This window comes from Myiozetetes cayanensis, unplaced genomic scaffold, assembly GCF_022539395.1.
Source record: "Myiozetetes cayanensis isolate MyiCay16 unplaced genomic scaffold, myiCay2020 scf1, whole genome shotgun sequence".
Lineage (NCBI taxonomy): Eukaryota > Metazoa > Chordata > Aves > Passeriformes > Tyrannidae > Myiozetetes > Myiozetetes cayanensis.
Window position 1 is genome coordinate 91282695 of NW_026086604.1, and position 18836 is coordinate 91301530.

At 38.1% G+C, this 18836-nt stretch overlaps 1 long non-coding RNA gene across 1 annotated transcript in view; it reads left to right on the forward strand.

Moving 5' to 3' along the window:
* The window catches only part of LOC126646952 (uncharacterized), a 257574-nt gene that overhangs the window by 59255 nt on the left and 179483 nt on the right, over window positions 1-18836 (forward strand). Inside the window, exon 2 of the long non-coding RNA XR_007630478.1 lies at window positions 16738-16822. This is a non-coding gene — a long non-coding RNA (uncharacterized LOC126646952). The remainder of the gene's footprint in view (window positions 1-16737; window positions 16823-18836) is intronic.

The window sequence follows — 18836 nt, forward strand, 5'->3', positions numbered from 1 at the left end:
TTCTGGTTGCCTGGGATGAGTTCCCTTTGGCTAGCTTCTGTCCTCCTTTAGAGTTTCAACACTTGATAGCCCTGAGACATTGTCTTCCTCTTAATTAATCTTTTCATTCTTTGTAGAGTCTGGACTTCCTCTCAATATCCTGCTTGAAGTGTTTATTCATCTGGGCAAGCTTCCAATCTTTCCTTACCATTTTTTTCCCCTCCTGCTTGGAATAGAAGTGTGAATAACGTTTGTCTTTTCCAAACGCGATATTTCTGTGTTTGAGCTAAAGTGTTTGAGGACAACTTCCGTAATTTCCGTGGTTTCTCAAAACTTGACATTCTGAGATCCTGAAGTCTCCATTGCATTTACTTTTGTCTATTTGATCATTCTCACTAAACTGACATATGCAGTAATTTTGACAGTCAGCTTTTCTATCTAATCTTTGCTTTTCATCAAAGCGGCGGCTAGAATAGGTTTATAGGTCTTTTCTTGTTTATGAAAATAGTCTCATCAGCAGTGAATGGGGTAACATCAGGCTCGTGACCTGTCACTAGAGGGGTTCAACAGGGCTCCATCTAGGGCCCCGTGCTTTTCAAGGTCTTCGTAAATGACTTGGATGCAGGTCTGGAAGGGATACTAAGCAAGTTTGCAGATGACACAAAACTTGGAGGAGCTGCTGACTCCCTCGAAGGTAGGGAGGCCCCACAGAGAGACCTTGACAAATGAGAAGATTGGACAATCAACAGCCATAGGAAGTTCAACAAGAGAAAGTACTGGATTCTGCACCTGGGATGGGGCAACACGGGATGTTTGTACAGACTGGGGAATGAGGTGCTGGAAAGCAGTGCCATGGAACGAGACCTGGGGTTTCTGGTCGATGGCAAGTTGAATCTGAGTCAGCAGTGCCCTGGCAGCCAGGAGGGCCAACCATGTCCTGGGAGGCATCAGGCAAAGCATCACCAGCCAGTCGAGGGAGGGGATTGTCCCACTCTACTCTGTACTGCGGAGACCTCACCTTGAATATTGTGTGCAGTTTTGGGCACTGCAATATAAGAAAGACATTAAACTCTTAGACAGTGTCTAAAGGAGGGCAACAAAGACAGTGAAGGACCTTCAGAAGAAGCTGTATGAGGAATAGTTGAGGTCACTTGGTCTGTTCAGCCTGGAGAAGAGACAACTGAAGGGAGACCTCATTGCAGTTTACAATTTCCTCATGACAGGAAGAGGAAGGGCAAACCCTGATCTCTTCTCAGTGACAGGACCTGAGGGAAGGGCCTGAAGTTGTGTCACAGGTGGTTTAGATTAGATATTAGAAAGCAGTTTTTTACCCAGAGTAGTTGGGCACTGGAACATGCTCCCCAGGGAAGTGGTCACAGCATCAAGCCTGACAGAGCTCAAGAAGCGCTTGGATGATACTCTCAGGAACATGGTGTAACTCTTGAAAATGGTCCTGTGCAGGGCTAAGGGTTGGACTTGATGATCCTTGTGGATCTTTTCCAACTCAGCGTATTCAGGGTTCTGTGAATAACAGGAGGGAAAAAGCTCTCAGATACTTTTTTTGGACAACATTTATCAAACAAGGCAAAAGAAGTAATATATTGAGTGTCAGAAAGGGAAGAAGATAGAATTTGTCCATATAGAAGTTGTTATTTTTATATTTATGTATTTTTTATATATATGTATATATTTTATATATATATATTTTATATATTATTTTGCATTTCTAATTTGTATATATCCATTTACTAGTTGAAGCAGACCTGAAGTCTCTCAGTATTAAAATAGTCTACATGTAAGCCTAGATCTCTGTGCTCCGGGTATATGGCCTTTTGGTGCATTATAGGGATCTTCCAAACAGTTTCCATCAGGCTTTTGCATTTAAAGCTGGTAGCCTGCCTGAGGAAATATTCTTGGCAATTCCTAGGCTGAAGCATCAGCAAAAAGAGAAGAGAAACAGTATCATAAAAGATAGGTCTTATGGACTAGTTTTTGTGCTTTCTTAGTGAGTACCTCCCTCTTTTTCATGTGTGCAAAAGTTATCCATGCCTTAAATAAGTACCTTACTTTTTAGGAAAGTAAATATTACATTTTTTTAACCTAGTAATTTTAGGGCTAAGCTTAATACACTGACAGTACTGGAAATAGGATGCATGTGGCTTACATCTGAGACATAGTGGCTTGTAAGTAAAACTGCCCATAAACCGTGCCAACTTTTTCCCCAATGTCCATTTTTTTTAATCACTGTGTATGCATTCAAACCTGAGTGCACTTTTCCTTGGTGAAGACGTTTGATCTGTGCCAGTCATGTAGCTTTATCTTAAATAAAGAGCACAATAAAAGTACTATGTAAAATCAGTAATGGCAATACTATTAAGTGCACAAAGTTGCAAATGCAAAAAGGTTGAGTTTAGAAATTTGGCCCACAACATGCACCAGAAATGTGTGTGGGTTTTGTCTTCTTTCTTTCCTGTGTAGAATGACTGAGAGGAAAACCACCTCTTACTCTTTGCATTTCATTCCTTTCCAATGCTGAAATAAATCCAAGTTCTCATAGTTCACATAAAATGGATTCAGTCCAGGGAGATCATTGCCCTGTTCTCATTATTAATCTAGAAGGTTTCATACTTGTGGCATGTCTCTGTGCTGTGAAGAATACAGAGAGGGCAGAGCTGCCTGCCTGGGGGCTGGGGGAGAGGCGGAATGCCTCCCCTGGTACCCAGCAGCTTTTTCAGGGGTGATTTCATGCGGATTTGAGCATGAGCAAGAGTAAAGCCAGGCCAGCCCGAGCTGTTCTCACAGGGAGTCGATGTGGGAAGCAGAGGCGCTGGGCTGCCTCCGCCGTGGGACACTCCACCGAGCTCAGCTGTTTCCACCGCCAATCCCTGACCCGGCTGACAGCGGGGAATTCCAGTTAGAGGTGATGAGACCTACCCAAAACTGAGTCACACTGTATTTAAGTCAAAATAAATATTTAGTGAGTGTTTTTCTTTAGGACCCTCTTGTGTGAGACATTAAATGTCAGTGTTTAACTGGAGTGCAAACATAGCTTTATTTAGAAAGGATGTTTTTGCTTAAAGCTGTATGCCATCGTTGTGACTGGGATTTGTAACTCCGTTATTAATGGCTTTTCACAATGACCTGGTCTGAAGATTCCCAAACAACGATTCCCATAGATCACTTCAGGTCTGCAGGGAGCTGACACACTGTGGCAGCTGCTCTTAGGCTTCTTGCCAGAGATCAAATCATGCAAAAGGCAGCTAAAACCACACTGAATGCCTTTTTTTTTTTCTTTCCCTCCTACCCACCACTTGCCCCAAGTAAGTAAGTACTGTCTAATACATCCCTGCTACTTATTTGTGAGTGGGAGGAAGAATTCTCAGCGACATCACAGCTCTGGAGAAGTGGTTCCTGGTAGCTCTTTCAGGAGGAGTCATTGCCACTTCTTTCCCTGTAGTTTTTTTTAAAACAAATGATGATTTATGTAATGTTGATGTTGGATTAATTGTCACTCCTACTCTCTAGTAGGAGTATTTAGCTAGGTAATTTCTGATGTAGAAACTAACATTTCTGGTGGTCAAAATACATGGAATATTCCATATATGGAACGTGTGCATGGAAGTACAGAAGATGGATGGTTTTACCTTATGAAAAATTTACTATTTTGTGAATCTCAAGTATGACAATTTGTGGTTTGGTTTTTTCTTTCTTTGTTTCTTTCTTTTTCTTTCCTTTCAAAATCACTGTGTTAAACAACTGAAAAATCAAGTTCTGGCCAGCTCCTATTTCAAGAAGGTTTTTGAAAATACCAAAGAATTTTTTTTTGAGCTGCATATTTAATCCATATTAATTTTGTTGGTGTCTTATGAATTTTCTTATTACTAGTCTCTTAAGATTGGAGAATGCTTTCTTGCAAATAAAAAGTTAATTCTTTTTCTGTGACTCAGGAAAGGAGAAGAATTTTCAGATTGTGAGAATATTTATTTTTATCTTATCGACAAGGATGTTGGGATGAAACAAATGCTTTTTTAAAAGACAGCAGCTGGTTCCAGCCTCCAGGTTTGAAGTATTTTCAGTCTCATCTGCTTACAAGCAGCTGGAAAGAAGCCTATGTGGGTTGCTTGTTTAAGAGGTTAATGTACTTTCTATGGGGAATGCAGAACTGGATCTCACAGAAAGGAATATATTAATGTTGTCAGTGATGAGTTTTCATAAACTGAACTTCAACCAAGGGCCTTTGAAAAAGGGCTTTACTCTGAAAGTCATTTTGATCTTCTGAAAATAAAAATAACAAATGTTTGACCATAGCCAGGTTGCATTTGTAAGTGGTAGTTTAGTTATTTTAGATTTGTTGGCTGATTTAGATTTTTTAGATGAATTTGGAACAAATATCCCAATAAAAGGAAATTTTCAGGGGAGGAGGACTATTTTACGTTCCAGTTCCTGGCAAGGGAAAGAATGCATTTGAATAGCAAAAATCTCACAGAAGGCCTTTCTTATTCATGGTGTGTGTGTACATAAATACATATATGTATCTGTATTAGAATTTTCTATGCAACCAGTATCTAGCTCCATATAAGTCTAGCAGAAAAAAGATTCAGCTTGAAAAAAAACCCATTAAATATCTTAATTGAGATGATGTGTGTTGTTCAGCTGATGTATTGCTTTACAGAGAATGAGTAGTGAGTGAGGAGGGATTATTTTCACTTGAACTGTTCTTGTGATGGAGGGAAGATGAGGCAGCAGTAAAGTGGGTCACGCTGAATCCCTCATTCTTTGTATAGAATTTTAAAAAATGGAAATTCTTTCCTTGCTGTGTGCACATTCTGTATTTTCTGGTTTTAATAAAACTGTTAATTCTGCTGTGTGTCTTCCTTAAATTCTCAGCAGTTAACATGTGTTCAAGATATTTCCTTTAGGAAAGTTTTTCTTTTTCCATATGCTAACTAGGGAGCTGTGAGGAGCACTGTCTTAAAGGGAGAGCAGTGCCTGGTTCCAGAAGAATGGTGGTGACAGACATAGGGGAAAAACAATGACAGTAGTGTTTCCCTAGTACCATGTCTGCTCACAGAGTGTGGTACTTACTGTATAATGACCTGCTTAAAAAAAAATTAATTCAAAAAACCCCTGAGCATCATGAAACATAGTTCAAGATATGCTTATGCTTAAGATGCAGACAAGACTTTTTTTCCTAACAATTCTTTGAATGTTATTGTTAAGCGTGTGAATAAGTTGAGGTCAGGTGACCTGTATCAGTGAGTGATGGTAGCTGAAGATATAAAATACTGTACCATTTTGCCTTGTTGCAAACCCAGAAACACCCCACAGTGAACTGTTCTTCTAGATGGTATTTTGAGCTTGCATGTTTGAGTGGATTTATTTTGCAGATGTCTGCTTGACTGGTATCAGTAGATTCAAAGAATCTGGGTCCTGGCATTACTGGCTTCTTGAGTCAGGGCATTGCAGTTACCTATAGGCAATTCCCTGCCTTTGGTTTGTTTAACATCCAGAACCTTCTTCCATGAAATAACATGTAAACTATGATATTTGGATCAAATATTTGTTGCCCTGATTTGCAAAATACATTCTTTGACTACAGCATTCATTTCTGCACAACTATTTCACATCACTACTTCCTCTCACTTTTGGCATGACCTATATTGTATGTGCATATTGTTGTGTTTCATTGCAGAAATGGTGTGTCCAGCAGCCAATTTTTTCCTCCTCTGTTCAAGAACCTTGTACCGTAAGAGACTATATGGACACTTCTGTATGTGTATATCTATAGTATGTTTCTCTAAAACCGCAAACAAAGAGAACCTAGCACTTGGATCCAGGTGCCACTGTAAATAAATGGAGATCAAAGGATTTCATATCATGAAGAGATGCTTTCAAATCAAAAGGCATGAAAAAGGAGAATGTTTTTAAAAGGCCTCAATCTAAGTGTTTTTTTCCTCAAGACATATCCTTTAATTTTCTGAAAAGTCTTAGAATGCTTATGTCGTGCAATTTTTCCCTATTCTTTCCTGTATTATATTGATGGTTTACATGTTTCAATCTGTGGGGTTTTTTTATTGTTGTTTGTTTGTTTGTCTGGGTGGTTTTTGTTTGTTTGTTTGGGTTTTTTTTGACGGTAATGGCAGTAACATGCTTTGCAACTTTCATATGAATGTAAGGGAAAAGCAAAGCTGCCAATATGAAATGGATGTGTCCGTATGTCTTGATTACTGCTTCTTCCTCTTTCTTTTACGAGAATGCTTCACCATGAGTATTATTTCAGTATCTATTCCTTAGCAATTAATGATTATAATTAATATTTAACTGCTATTATGTCATCGTAGTAGTGTGCTTCTGAGCATTCTTTTAAAAATGATTTTGAAATGCAGCTGTGGAATGGTAAATATAAATGAGTATGAGACAAAGTACATGGGAGAATTTGAAATACCTAAAAGTTACAGGTTTTTTCTGATAAGGAAAATCTTGAAAGTATAATTTTTTTGGTGTTTGAACAGAAATGTGCATGGAAAGGAGATAAAGAGGGGCTGTGAGGTTGTTTATTGTACCTGTGTGAAATAAATAAAAGCCAAATACAATATTGGATCATGATAAGGGGACAGCTCATATCTTTTTAGCTGTACTGCTAAATCCATACCTGATTTAGAGTGAAGACACTTGAAGTTGTGGGGAGACATAACCTATTTCAGGATGAAAGGGAGTACCCTTCTGGCAGTGAATTGTCACCTGCACAATGGCACTTGCTATACTGTTGCACTTGCACTGGGGATGGTGACAGCTGAGAGAATCTTCCCAAAACATGCTTCTGGGATTCTAGAAACTTGAGGCAGCTTGGTCCTGCTTCTCAGGGGTTTCAACATCCTAGTCCTGTGTAGCACATTCTGTTGGTAACACAACCTGATTGTTCTTAGAAGCAACTGTGTCAGTCACAGGTTGATATGTTTCCAGGCCATGCCTATTTAGGAGAGGTTTCAAAATTTAGGATTAGTACTGCGTGTTTATCTGAGAGATGTGTCACTTTTAGAATTCTTGTCTAAACACTAAAAAGATTTTCTGCTTGTTATGGTTCCACTCTGCTAAATTGATTAATATTGTCCTTTATTTGAAGTTGATTAATAAAGATCTTAACATATGGTTTAGATTAAAGCGGCTTTGCATTGCATTAGAAAAAATATTATGTAATGATTGTATTTGGATCTCATCTTCTTTTTCTTTTCCCCTTGCTAGTATTATTCTGTGGTGGCCTTCAAACAAGGAATCTTGCTAGATTCTCGCTGGGTGGCCAAAAAGCAGAAGATTACAAAGGTTGCAAATATTCATGTTTGTTTTGGGTGGAGGCTTCAAAGGCTCGTAGGCTTCCTTACACAAGGATGCAGTCAGGAAATGGGAAGGGAGGAAAAAAAATTCTAGATCTGTTTTATATAAAAAGGAGGTCGTAAAGCCACTGTCCTTTCTTAGCCTCAGTGGAAAGGCAGTGTACTCATGGATTTCTTTGCATTATATATGTCTTTGACATTTGTTTTAGTTGCAGTCAATAAAGTTTTTTTTCTTTACATGTATGCTTTAGTAATGTAAAATACAGTGATATATTCATAAAGCAAATTGTGAGCAGTGTGCTAAAGCTTAGCGACTTAATGTGTATAGTTTTGAGGTGCTGGATGATGGGATGTATTCCAGTCCATATGTTCTGCAGATTGCAATTAGTGAAACCCTCCTGCTGCTACGTGGGATAAAGTGTGAGCTTTTTTTTTTTTTTTTTTTGATAAGTTACTGAAGGAATTACCTCATCAGTTCCTTCCACTACTAAAGATAACTCACTCATGTGGCTTACCCAGGCTGGATTGTATCTGGAGGCCTTGTGATTTTGTTGTATATCACCAAAGTTAGTCACTTTATTAGATGGTGCTAAGATACAGCTGTAAATCAGAATTCTAACATGATATTATGGATGTCGGCAGGAACACAGGTCTTTATGCACCATGTCAGACTATTAACACTTAAGTAATTGTACACACATGTGTGCTAAGGATGGATGAAAATAAAAGGAAGAAATTATTTCTGGTCTTATTCAGTCAATTAACTCCTTTTGCAAAGAAAGGAAGGAAATGCTCGGTATTAATATACAGTTGCTTATACATGTTGCCAGTGATATTGTCTGTTATGCTTTAAATATCTGGTGATCTTGGTCAAGAAAAAAGTTTTTTCCTGTGTTTCCTAGCTGTAAATTTTTTTTCCCCCAAGGTTCCCATCCTTCCACCCCCTCACTTTTCTTTTACGAGGCTTTCACTTAAGGAAGTTGCACACAGGAAGTGCTTCTGACTTTAGAATGGACATAGGCACCATACATATGCATGAGGAGATGCTGTGAGATAGTCGAGGCTTTGAAAGAAAGTCACTGTGGAGCTGAAATCCCACAGAGGAATGACTGGGAGGACTCAGTGTACTCCAGTTGCTTCTATGAAATTGTTAGCCTTAGTCAATATTTGCCTATGTAGGAATTATTGGGTGTGTTATTTATGCTCATTAATAGGTTAAGCCTTACATCACTTTTGTGATGAAGTAGCTCTTTGTTTCAGTTCCTGAACATCCAACCACTATATTAATTTGCCATTGGGGTCATTCTGCAGAGCCCCCCAATGCCCTGACCCTGTTTGAGTGGTTTTGAGGTCCATCTGGGTCTGTGGAAACCAAGGTGTATGTAAAAGAGAGGGGTCTTATCCCACTACCAGGGTTGGACATAGCTAGGAGCTCCTCTAGGTGAGGAGATGTGCAGCTGAGCTCAGTAATAGGATGTAGCCTAAAACTGACTTGGCTAAGTCTGCCTGGGCAGCCAGGACAGGGCAGGCAGCTGAGATCTCTCCAGTGCTGCTGCTAGTTGGCCAAATGACTATGTGACAGAAGCTGACCAATCCAGGACATTTTCATTTAAAGTCAAAACATGTGGTCGCTCATCCACTGACTTAATGAAATTGAAACTGAGGAGTAGCAGCAGACTTCAGTGTTACAAACTGGTCAGAACCCAAGCTGGTTAACTGAACATTGAACCTACGTGGGAAAAATTGAGCAAACTTAGTTTTCTTGGCAATAGTTACCCTTGTTTTCCATTTCAGGAGTATCTAGGTCTCTGTGAAATATAACTAGAGGTTGTCGTTATGAGGGCTTCTCAAGTCAGCTTCCCAAGACCTCTTATGCTCAGCACTGACTCTTAAGTCAGCTCCAAAAACTCTAAAAATAGATATTACAGTGTCATTGTTGCAAGATTAATGGTACAGATTCTGTGGATGTAAATTATAGTTTGATTTGGGAAGGTTTACTTGTCTAAATCCCTCATAAATACCTTCAAGCAAATAGTAAAGGAATGGGGGTGTCCTTTATTTGTTTTGGGTTTCTATTGGAGTACTCGTTCCAAGAACTGACTTCAGTCTGACTATAGTGGCAGAAAATGAAACTTGATATAATTTCCACTAAGGGAAAATTAAAACTCTTTTGGAATCCAAACCTGAAAACTTTCCCAAGTTTGTCAGTCTAAAGGTGTTCCATTAATTCAATGAGCATCCTTGCCACAATGAATTCGGAGATGAGAAGCTTTACAAATGGAAGCTGTGACAACCACTACATCAGCAAAACTCAGTTTTGTCTCTGGAGTAGCAGGTATTCAGGCATTCTTTTTGTCCTGCTGCCTTGCCTGAGAGTCAGTGCTGTAAAACGGAGAAAACTCTGATTATTGTTTATACTTAGGCATCCTTATGTGGCTGTGATGGTACCCAGGGACACTTATCTGATGGTGTTTGCTATAGTATAAACTATGGTAATACGATGATGCTGTTTTTTCTAGTTCTTCACTGAGGTAACTGATTTCATTAAGGATTAGAATACTATCTTTTAAAAAAACAATGATTCTCCCTTCTGAATTTACTACCAGTATAATTTAATTAAGTATATGTATTCTTACAGTTGCTATGAATAAAAGTTGGATTTCTGATTATGAAGGTATTTTTTTTTTGGTCTAGAAATACATCCTCAACCTTTCAGAGAAGGTGGTTAAAAGTAGGTTACTGTCTAAAGATACACAGACAAAAAATCCCCCCAAAACATACTGTTTGGCATCTTATTTACCCTTTCATGTGCAACCCTTTTAGAAACTTGAATACAATGTTTTCTTCCCTATCTATGGTTTTTCATTTGGTTTTGTATCAAGATAATAGACTTAAGTTTTTTTTTGTTTTGTTTCTTTTTTTTTTTTTTTAATGAAGTTAAAACTTCTGTGTTGTCAGGGTCCTTCTCCAGGCTGGGTTCTTCAATTATTTTGTAGTGAATGTAGCAACATCATGGAATGCTTACAGTTATTTACAGGAATTGTAACCAATAGGAAGAAAACCAAGTGAATGTTTACATTGCTGCTATATTTTGGAAAAAAGGATTTTTGGCAGTGTAGAATATATGTGTGTAATAAGCTCTATATTTTAATTATAGTAGAAGGATATAAGAGGAAATTGCCTGTATTTTTTATGAGTGTGACTCGTAAGGGATATGTTTGCTATGGTTAATATCCAGTGGGTTTTTGCCCTCCTGAAGCAGTGTCCAGTGTCTGTGCACAAAACTCCTTTGCTTGGCTGATCTTAGGCCTTGGCTTGTTTTTCATTGGTTTCTGCTGTTTTTAGTCAAAGGCAACTGTGTTTTCCTGGTGTATACCAGGGGTAAATGCTGCCTCAATGCACTGAGGCCAGATTCTTCCCCCCCCCATTCTGTGTCTGCAACACACCATGTTGTGGAAATGGATACTTTAAATCTCACCTAAACTCATGAGTTTGGAACCTAGTTGAAGTCGAACTGCTTTGGTACATTTTCTGGCAAGCACATGGAAGTTGAACTTGTTAATTGCACTGTCAATGATGACAGTTTTGGAGTACCATCCCCCAAACTTGAATGTTTATGTAGTACCATGAGGCACTGTGCTTAGATGCTTTCCTGAATACTCAGTACCGAGGTGTGCTGGACCATGGCACACAGCATGAGCATGCTTCCTGCTGTCTCAGGTGAGTGGATGTCACCAAAACTGGGGTCTCAGGAGGAGGGCAACTGTGAAAGTGTAAAAGGGGTTGGTGGGAACAGCTTAGGGGAGTTCTCCTGTGTTTTCCTTGAAATGGGTGTTAATGTTGTTTAAAGACAAAAAACAAACAATGTAACAACAAAAACCTACTGACACACCTTTGGGGAGTCCAATCAGAAAAAAAAATGTGACAGAAGGCTACCATCCTATGTGACTTTATTATTTTAGTGAAGAATGTAGTAGATGTGTATGTTTCTATTCCGCCTGTGTCTGAGGTACTGGTGATGGTACTGGGATTATTTTGGTTTTGTGTCATCCCAGACATCTTTTAATATGCCAATATCACTAGCTGCTGAAAACTAAAAGCAAGTTAAGTATAGAATTAGAGCCATCTGGTAGTTTAGACAGAAAAGTTAGATAATTAGCTGTTCTTGTCAAGGGACTGTGATTAAAATAGGCCATCTTCATAATAGTGACTGGTTTGCAAGGGACTTCCTGGAAACCACCTGGGATAATGAAAATGAAAAGAACAAAATTAAAAAGGAGGGGGAGGTTATGCCATTATAGCTCATGATGACTTTTATAAGTGAATTAAGTCAGCTTTTAATTTGAAAAGTGTTATTTTGGTACTTTGGAAAGAAGCAAAGATTGAGTTTTCTGACTGTTTGGCAATGTGATACCACTAGGTCAGCCAGGTTACTGCTTGGGATCCTTCACATTTCTGTGTGAAGCTCTGGTTTCATTGCTCTCATCCTTATTGACTTGTGAGTGCTGTTGGCAGAGCTCATCTTCAAAGGCCACTGTAATCTGTGTAACCTGGTGGCTCCTGCTCAGGGAATTTGTTCCTTCTGGGGAATTAGCACTATTAAGAAACACCAGAAGAGGAAAACCATCAGAACACGATTGCTACATCATTCTTTATCAGTTGATGCTTGCAATATACATAACAGTGTTAGTGTAATATGGATTTATATTGATAGATAACTTTTAAGGGAAAAGCTGTTTACCAAGTAGTACTTAAAAGAAACCTTATTGTGAAGTGGGAGGAAGGATCTGTGTAACTTTGGCAGTTCCAGCCCCCTCTCCAGCAGTACTGTGAGGAGCTCTTTGCTCCCTTTGGCCTTTCCTTCTGAAATCTTGTCCTCTTCATCCAAAGAGAGCATCAGGGAAACCTCCAAAGGCTGAACAACACTTGCTCTTTCCTGCATGTGGATTCCTTAGTGGATGCCCTGTGCCAATGTGATAATTTTAAGCAGTGAAGTTTGACCTGAATCATCTAAGTTACGTATCTTTGAGAACATGCTGTTAAGGGCAGCTGTGTTAAAGGAACTAGTAGGATAAAATAAATGTGTGGTGAGAATGCTCCATTATTGGTATAATTTAATTAAATATATTTTCACCTCATATGGATAAAAATCCTGTATTTAAATGAGATTAGTTGAAAGTTATTTGGTTTTCTTTTTTTTTTAATTGACAGTTGCTACTTATTTAACAATTCTACTAAAGAGTTGTTGATGCTGTTTCAGATAGAGCCTTGTTAAGAGTTTCAGTGTGACTGTAATATTTTTTCATCTGGAATGTGTTGGAAATGTCTCAAAAATGTAACCAAGTTGAATACTTAAATTAAAATGTGGGCAACAATTAAAAGTACTCTGGCTTTTATGTGCTTAGGTTCTCCTTGAAAAAATATATGCTTCTAAATTATTTTAATTGAATGGAGCTTTTATGTCTCTTTATTCCTTGATTAGGAAAGCAATGATTTGAAAAAATCAAGATATTGAGGTCCCAAAAGTGTCAGGAGTGCTCAGCTTTAAAAAGCATGAGTAAACATTTCAGTGCAATATACTCAAAATAAATTGCTGTGAATGTTTGTGATTATACAAATACTTCTGATCAGTATAATGGGTCAAACTTTGATATCATTAGAAAGGTGCCAACTGTACATATGCATGATCTAGTTAATAATGTCTTATTACATTCTGTATAAAATAGCAATGTGATGCATCTAGTGAATGCTCCTCTCAGGCTTGTTGTGAGAAGTGCCGACCCCAAGGAATGGCCTGAAATTGTGTCAGGGGAGGTTTAGGTTGGATGTTAGAAAAAGGTTCTTCACCCAGAGGGTGGCTGGGCACTGGAACAGGCTCTCTCCCTTGGGAAGTGGTCACAGCACTAAACCTGCCAGAGTTCAGGAGGTGTTAGAATGATACTCTCAAGCACATGGTGTGACTCTTGGTGGTCCTGTGCAGGGCCAGAGTTGGACTTAATGGTCATTGTGGGTCCCTTCCAACTCAGCATATTCTGTGAATCTGAACACTGCATTGTAAATTTTCTTTTCCTCTTTTTAAAATTTTTTTATTTTTTTTAATATTGAGAAAAATAAACTATTAAGCTCTTAAAAATTGCTTTTGAAGTGTTTTCTTGAAAACCCTCAAAAGTAGAAGATCCATATTTTAACTTCCAGGTGCAGGTTGACACTCATGCTTTAAGTTCTGCCTAGTCATGACCTGTTTTGATATCAACACTCAGTGACCTGATGACCACAGTTCTGCTTTGTAATATTTTTGTTGGTGTCAAGCTTTTCCATTATGGTCAGTGAAACAACCTGACTTTCTAGCATTTGTACATTTTTAATGTTATTTATGTACAAGGGAGCAAATGGACTGAGAATCTGACAATCAAGATGAAGCTAGAACAGGCTTTTCACTTGGTAATGTTATAACTGGCTTCAAATGAGTCTTGTAAATGAGTAAGTTACTGTCAAAGGTATGAGATAATAGAAAGCCTGGGTGGCTTGGGTTGAGCACTGTGAATCTCTTGGTGGCAGTTCATTGCAGTCAAATTTAATCTGCTTTTAAAATTCGTATTTTATTTTTAAAACCTAAAGCTTGTTATACTGTATGACCAACCATTAGAATATTTTCTCCCCTAAATTGTATTTCTCTAATGTGCCAGAGCTTTTTCACATCTGCTTTTTGATGAGGTGTCTGATTATACATTTTTGTTTTGTCCCGTTCTTTGTACGAGTTGGTGAAATTCAGATTTTCCTGTAGATAAGCCTTTGGCTTTTCAGTTGCTTCCGCCTTGCAAAGAAATTAATTCCTTCAAGCCAGTGAGTCTGCAGCTCCAGCTGTGACTGTAGATGAATGTTCTCGCAGGGTCATGTACTGTAGCTCTGAACCTAAATAAAAGGATTAACAAGAGTTCACTTGGAGGAAAAACACTTAATTTCACTATAATAACTATGAGAATCCATAGGGAAAACCAATAAAGCTTTACTATTAAAATTGTTAACAAATGATTATTCCACCCTGACCCCCTCTTCCCGCTGTTATTGTACTTTTGGAACAGTAACAAATGATGGGATTGACCTAGTTCATGGTAGTGCTTTAGTCCCTGGCCTACAAATGATCTTTTACTTGTAAAATAATTCCTAGCCTAGTTCTTATAGGAGACAGTGATGGCATTTATGAAGGAAACAATATTTTCTGATGCATTTCACTCAAAACTTTGCTTTAGAGGTGTTTCTGGTTTTCCTACATTCCTTAATGATTTTGGGTCCCCTTGCAGAAATTGCAAAGATTCTGTTGGAAGAGACTTGAATTTTAAAAGCATTGTTGTGTGGAAACAGTTGGTATGATATTCTGACTGGATTTTTAGTATCTTAGAGTGGTAAGGTGAAAATTTTAGACCAAAGCCACCACAGATAATGGTACAACTGTCCAGTGTCTGTGTTTATGTGTTAGGTCTTTTATTGTTGAGTACACATTAACAGGACTTAAACATGGACAGAGAAGTGTAACTTAGGGTCTTCTCCCTCCTCCCCTTTCCCCCCCCCCAGCTCCCAGTGAATGTACACCAAGTTTATAAGATGTATTCTGGATAAAGATAATTTACATTAGCAATTTAAATGTCCTATATTCTGCTGCTGAACAATGCTGCTAAATCGGTGTCTACCAAAAGGCAAGGCGAACTGGGTTCTTTGTCTCACATCCAGAGTTTGTAGTCAACCACATTGTGTAGTCTAATCTACACCTGGGTAACAACTCACTGGCCTTGAAACTTTCCTCTCCATTCCGTCTGCGCTGTCTCACTGAAGGCTGAGCAGGTTGTGTGGATGTAAAGGCAGGTATTCATTAACCACAACAGGCTGTGGCTGCTGCTGTAATATGAGTGTGGAGGAAGCCCAACTCAACATGGTTTTTTTTTTTTTTTTTTAAGGCTAGTTTGATCTGAGAGCTAATAAATTGATCTATCTATTTAATTTCTAAAAAGAGCAAATATGAGAGGAGTCCATGATGAATTAAGAATATCACTTGGTATTCTGTTTTTAAACCTCTTTCTTAACACAGAGTTGCACTAAACCTTTTGCTATGTAATAAGTGGTGAGGTTCTGTAGACTTTTTGACAGTTATGTAAAATTGGTGGTGTTAAAAGACACAAATTAGAAAAACGAATGTTAGATAAAACATTTAAAATTTTGTAGATGACAAGATAAGTATCTATGCTTGGGTTTTGTAAACTTTGTCTCATAATAAAAGAGGTATAGTGGAACACAATTATAGCCAAATCCTGAGTGATGCTTTGCTAGGTCTTATTTACTGGAGTAGGCAGCTGGACTGTCCATGAGTAGCAATTATGCTAAGTAGCAGAAAACCAGAATGTTCCTATCTTGCACCTTAGATATGATGAAGATAATTTTATTATGTGTATAAGGAAGAAAATGTGTGATATAGATGTAATTCACAGTAAAATATGATGTCCTTTATAAAAACAGACCCACTGGCATTCTTTTATGAAGGAGGATTTTTCCTGTGCCCTGGAAACCATGTTTTGTCCATGAAATTTACGGTGCTATGCTGGTAGACATGGGAGTTAATTGCAGTACATGAAATCTGAAAGGTTAATTTGCTGTCTAGTTGACTGCACCTTTACTCTGTTAATCAAGCAGATGTATGTAACACTAGCAGTGCACGTTCTTTCCTATTTTGTGTTTGATTTAGAAAAAGAAGCTTTTGCAGAGATACCATTTTACTGATACAAGTTGCAGAACCTTTTAATGTACTTCTACTGTGGGCCTAAAGTCAAAACATAGCTCTAAAAAATGCTGTCTCCAGAATGATAAAGTATTCTCTATACCTGGACACTTAGGAAATGCAGAGCTTTACAGCTGAAAATAAAGGAAGAATGTTAAGGAAAGGTATATTTCACATTTAGCATAAGTCATTCTTTCTGTAAAATATAACCAAAATTTGGAAGTGTTATTTCTTTTTCTTTGAAAACTGAAAAACTTCTCTAGATATATTGTGAATTAATATCAACAAATAGATAGGGAACAAGAATATGTAGATAGAGCATAGTTGCCAAATCATTAGAACAGCTATGGATGATTCTTTCTCTTCTGATTCTTCTATTTTTACATGTCATGTTGATTTTCCATCTTTATATTTTTCTTGTTAGTAATTGTGTTTCCTGTGGTTCTGGTTCTGCCTCAGCCAAATGTACCACAATTTAGTTTGAATGCATAGAGAAAGTCTAAATAAAAAAAGACACATTAAAAAAAGAATAATTGGAACAAAAGAAAGCCTTGCAAATGCAGTGTCAGACTGAATTCTGAAGTATTATTTTTCTTTTTTCTATGGATTTGGTGACTTTTGTATTGTTTAACATGCTTATATTTCTTTTTAAACACTTAGGAGTTCACCAGATCTTTTTTGTTATGTGGTTGCTGAAGCATTATCCTGGGACAATAGCAATGATGGATGGATGAACGTACTTCAGGTAAGAAATCATATGTATGTCATTTGGGATGGCTGTTCATTAACTTTCCTCACATTGTTTTGGTTCAGCTCTAATAGTAGCAGTCTTTAATGTTACAGCACTAAAATTCACTGATTATAAAATATAAATCTCTTGTCTACATGAATATTTACATATGTCTCTCTCTATATCAGTGTCGGCAAGTTTTTTGTTTTTCTCCTAAATTTAGTGAATCTGATAACAGATGACGCTGCTGCTATTACTTTTTTTTTTTTTTTAAATTACATTTTTTGCACAACTCTGCTATGCCCAGGGCTAAACTGAGCTTTCTGTGCACGTGAGGATTACCTTGATGTGCTGGTAATGTAGAGCAGCCAGTGCTCTGAAGTGAAGGTGGTTACTGCTGAATGCACATTTCAGCTAAAACCAAAGACTTGGGCTTATATATGAGGGGTGTCTTAGTACACATGCAGGCTTTAGTACCTCTGGGCTTCCAATTAGCCCTTTTCTTTTCTTCCTTTGTAAGAGTATTGTGAAGATGAATATCGTGAAGACTGCACTGTGTTCAGATTGGAGCCAGATGTGTAATATAGGTACAGTGTTAAAGGGGTGTCTTAAGGCAGGGACACAAAATACACAAAGGAATGATCCCAGAGTTACTTGATTCTCCAACTTGCAGGGTGTAAGAGCATAACACAGCAAACATATCAAAATGGCAGTATCTGTCAGATCAAGAACCATGTTAAACCTAGAGCTTTAGGGAAGGCATAGTAGCCTCCTGTCCCAGGAGGAGTGACTGATAGCTGATGCCAAGAGAGAAGAGTGGAGTACACGGTTGCTTCCCAGATCAGCCTCTCATGGTCCACATATGAAGGATATCTGAGTCAGTGGTAGCTTCTGTGTTGAGTAGCCTTGGCTATACTTTCGCTTTGTGTGAATTTGTAAGGTTATATTTTGAACATGGGTGAATTTTTAGGCTCTGCAGCTTCGTACTATTCAGGATTCCCAAGCTGAATGCTGTGAGGGAAAGAGCAAGTAGTCCCTGAAGTTAGTTTTGAACCTCCTACTTGCTAATTTCATTTTACCTGGGGACTAGGTTGACAAGCCAATAGGATCAGGAGTTGAACTGAGCCTTTTCTACTCTGGTAGGGTGGTAGGAAAGGATGGTGGGTGTGAAGCTTTAAAGAAGGATTAACAAGCAGCTACACTAAAATCTCCTCAAAGCAAAATGAAACTGTTGGACTTCTATGGCACTGTTGGTGTCTTCCTAATGAATAGGTTGGAGGCAGACCTGCCTTGCTTTTCTCTTTTAGCTTATTTACTGTGATTTTAATAATAATTTGGATGTTGTGCGGCCTTTATGTTCTGTACCTCTTTGAATTACAGAAAGTAATAGAGAAGATGATATGTCATCTAAGCTGTAAGGCAGTCGTCCTGGCCATTTTTTTCCTGAAAGAATGCGAAATTGCGTGGAAGAAACCCTCATAAATTTAAAATATTCTGGGGACACACACTCAGCAACATATTAAAATATAGAACCATTAATCGGAACTGAACTATATTTTTTCTTGTTGCTTTTCTTTCACACACTTAAGACATTACTTTGGAGTTCATAGAAACTTTAGGTGGCATAAAAGCTAAAGAGGAATTACTCAATGATGCTTTTGCAGCAAAATCATTACACTAAGGACCTGACTGTGCATATTCCAGCTGATGTGTCAAGGCTATGGAAGAAAGTTTGAATTGTATAAATCTACCTGACTTGCTTAGATGGAGTCACAGAAATACACTGTGCAATATATATGATGTTAACCATTGTGGTAGGATTGCTGAACTGGAAAAGGCTATGGTTTTGCTGAAGGTGAGACTCCCTGAAAAGTTAAAATTTGATACTATGAATGTGCTAACTACAGAATGCAGAGTACTACACTTTCAAGACTAAAGACTTTTAAAATTCTCTAGAAGCAAGCAGAAACAAAACCAGCTCTTAGCTAAAGTCTTAGATCCAGATGAAGGAGAATAATTTAATTATTCT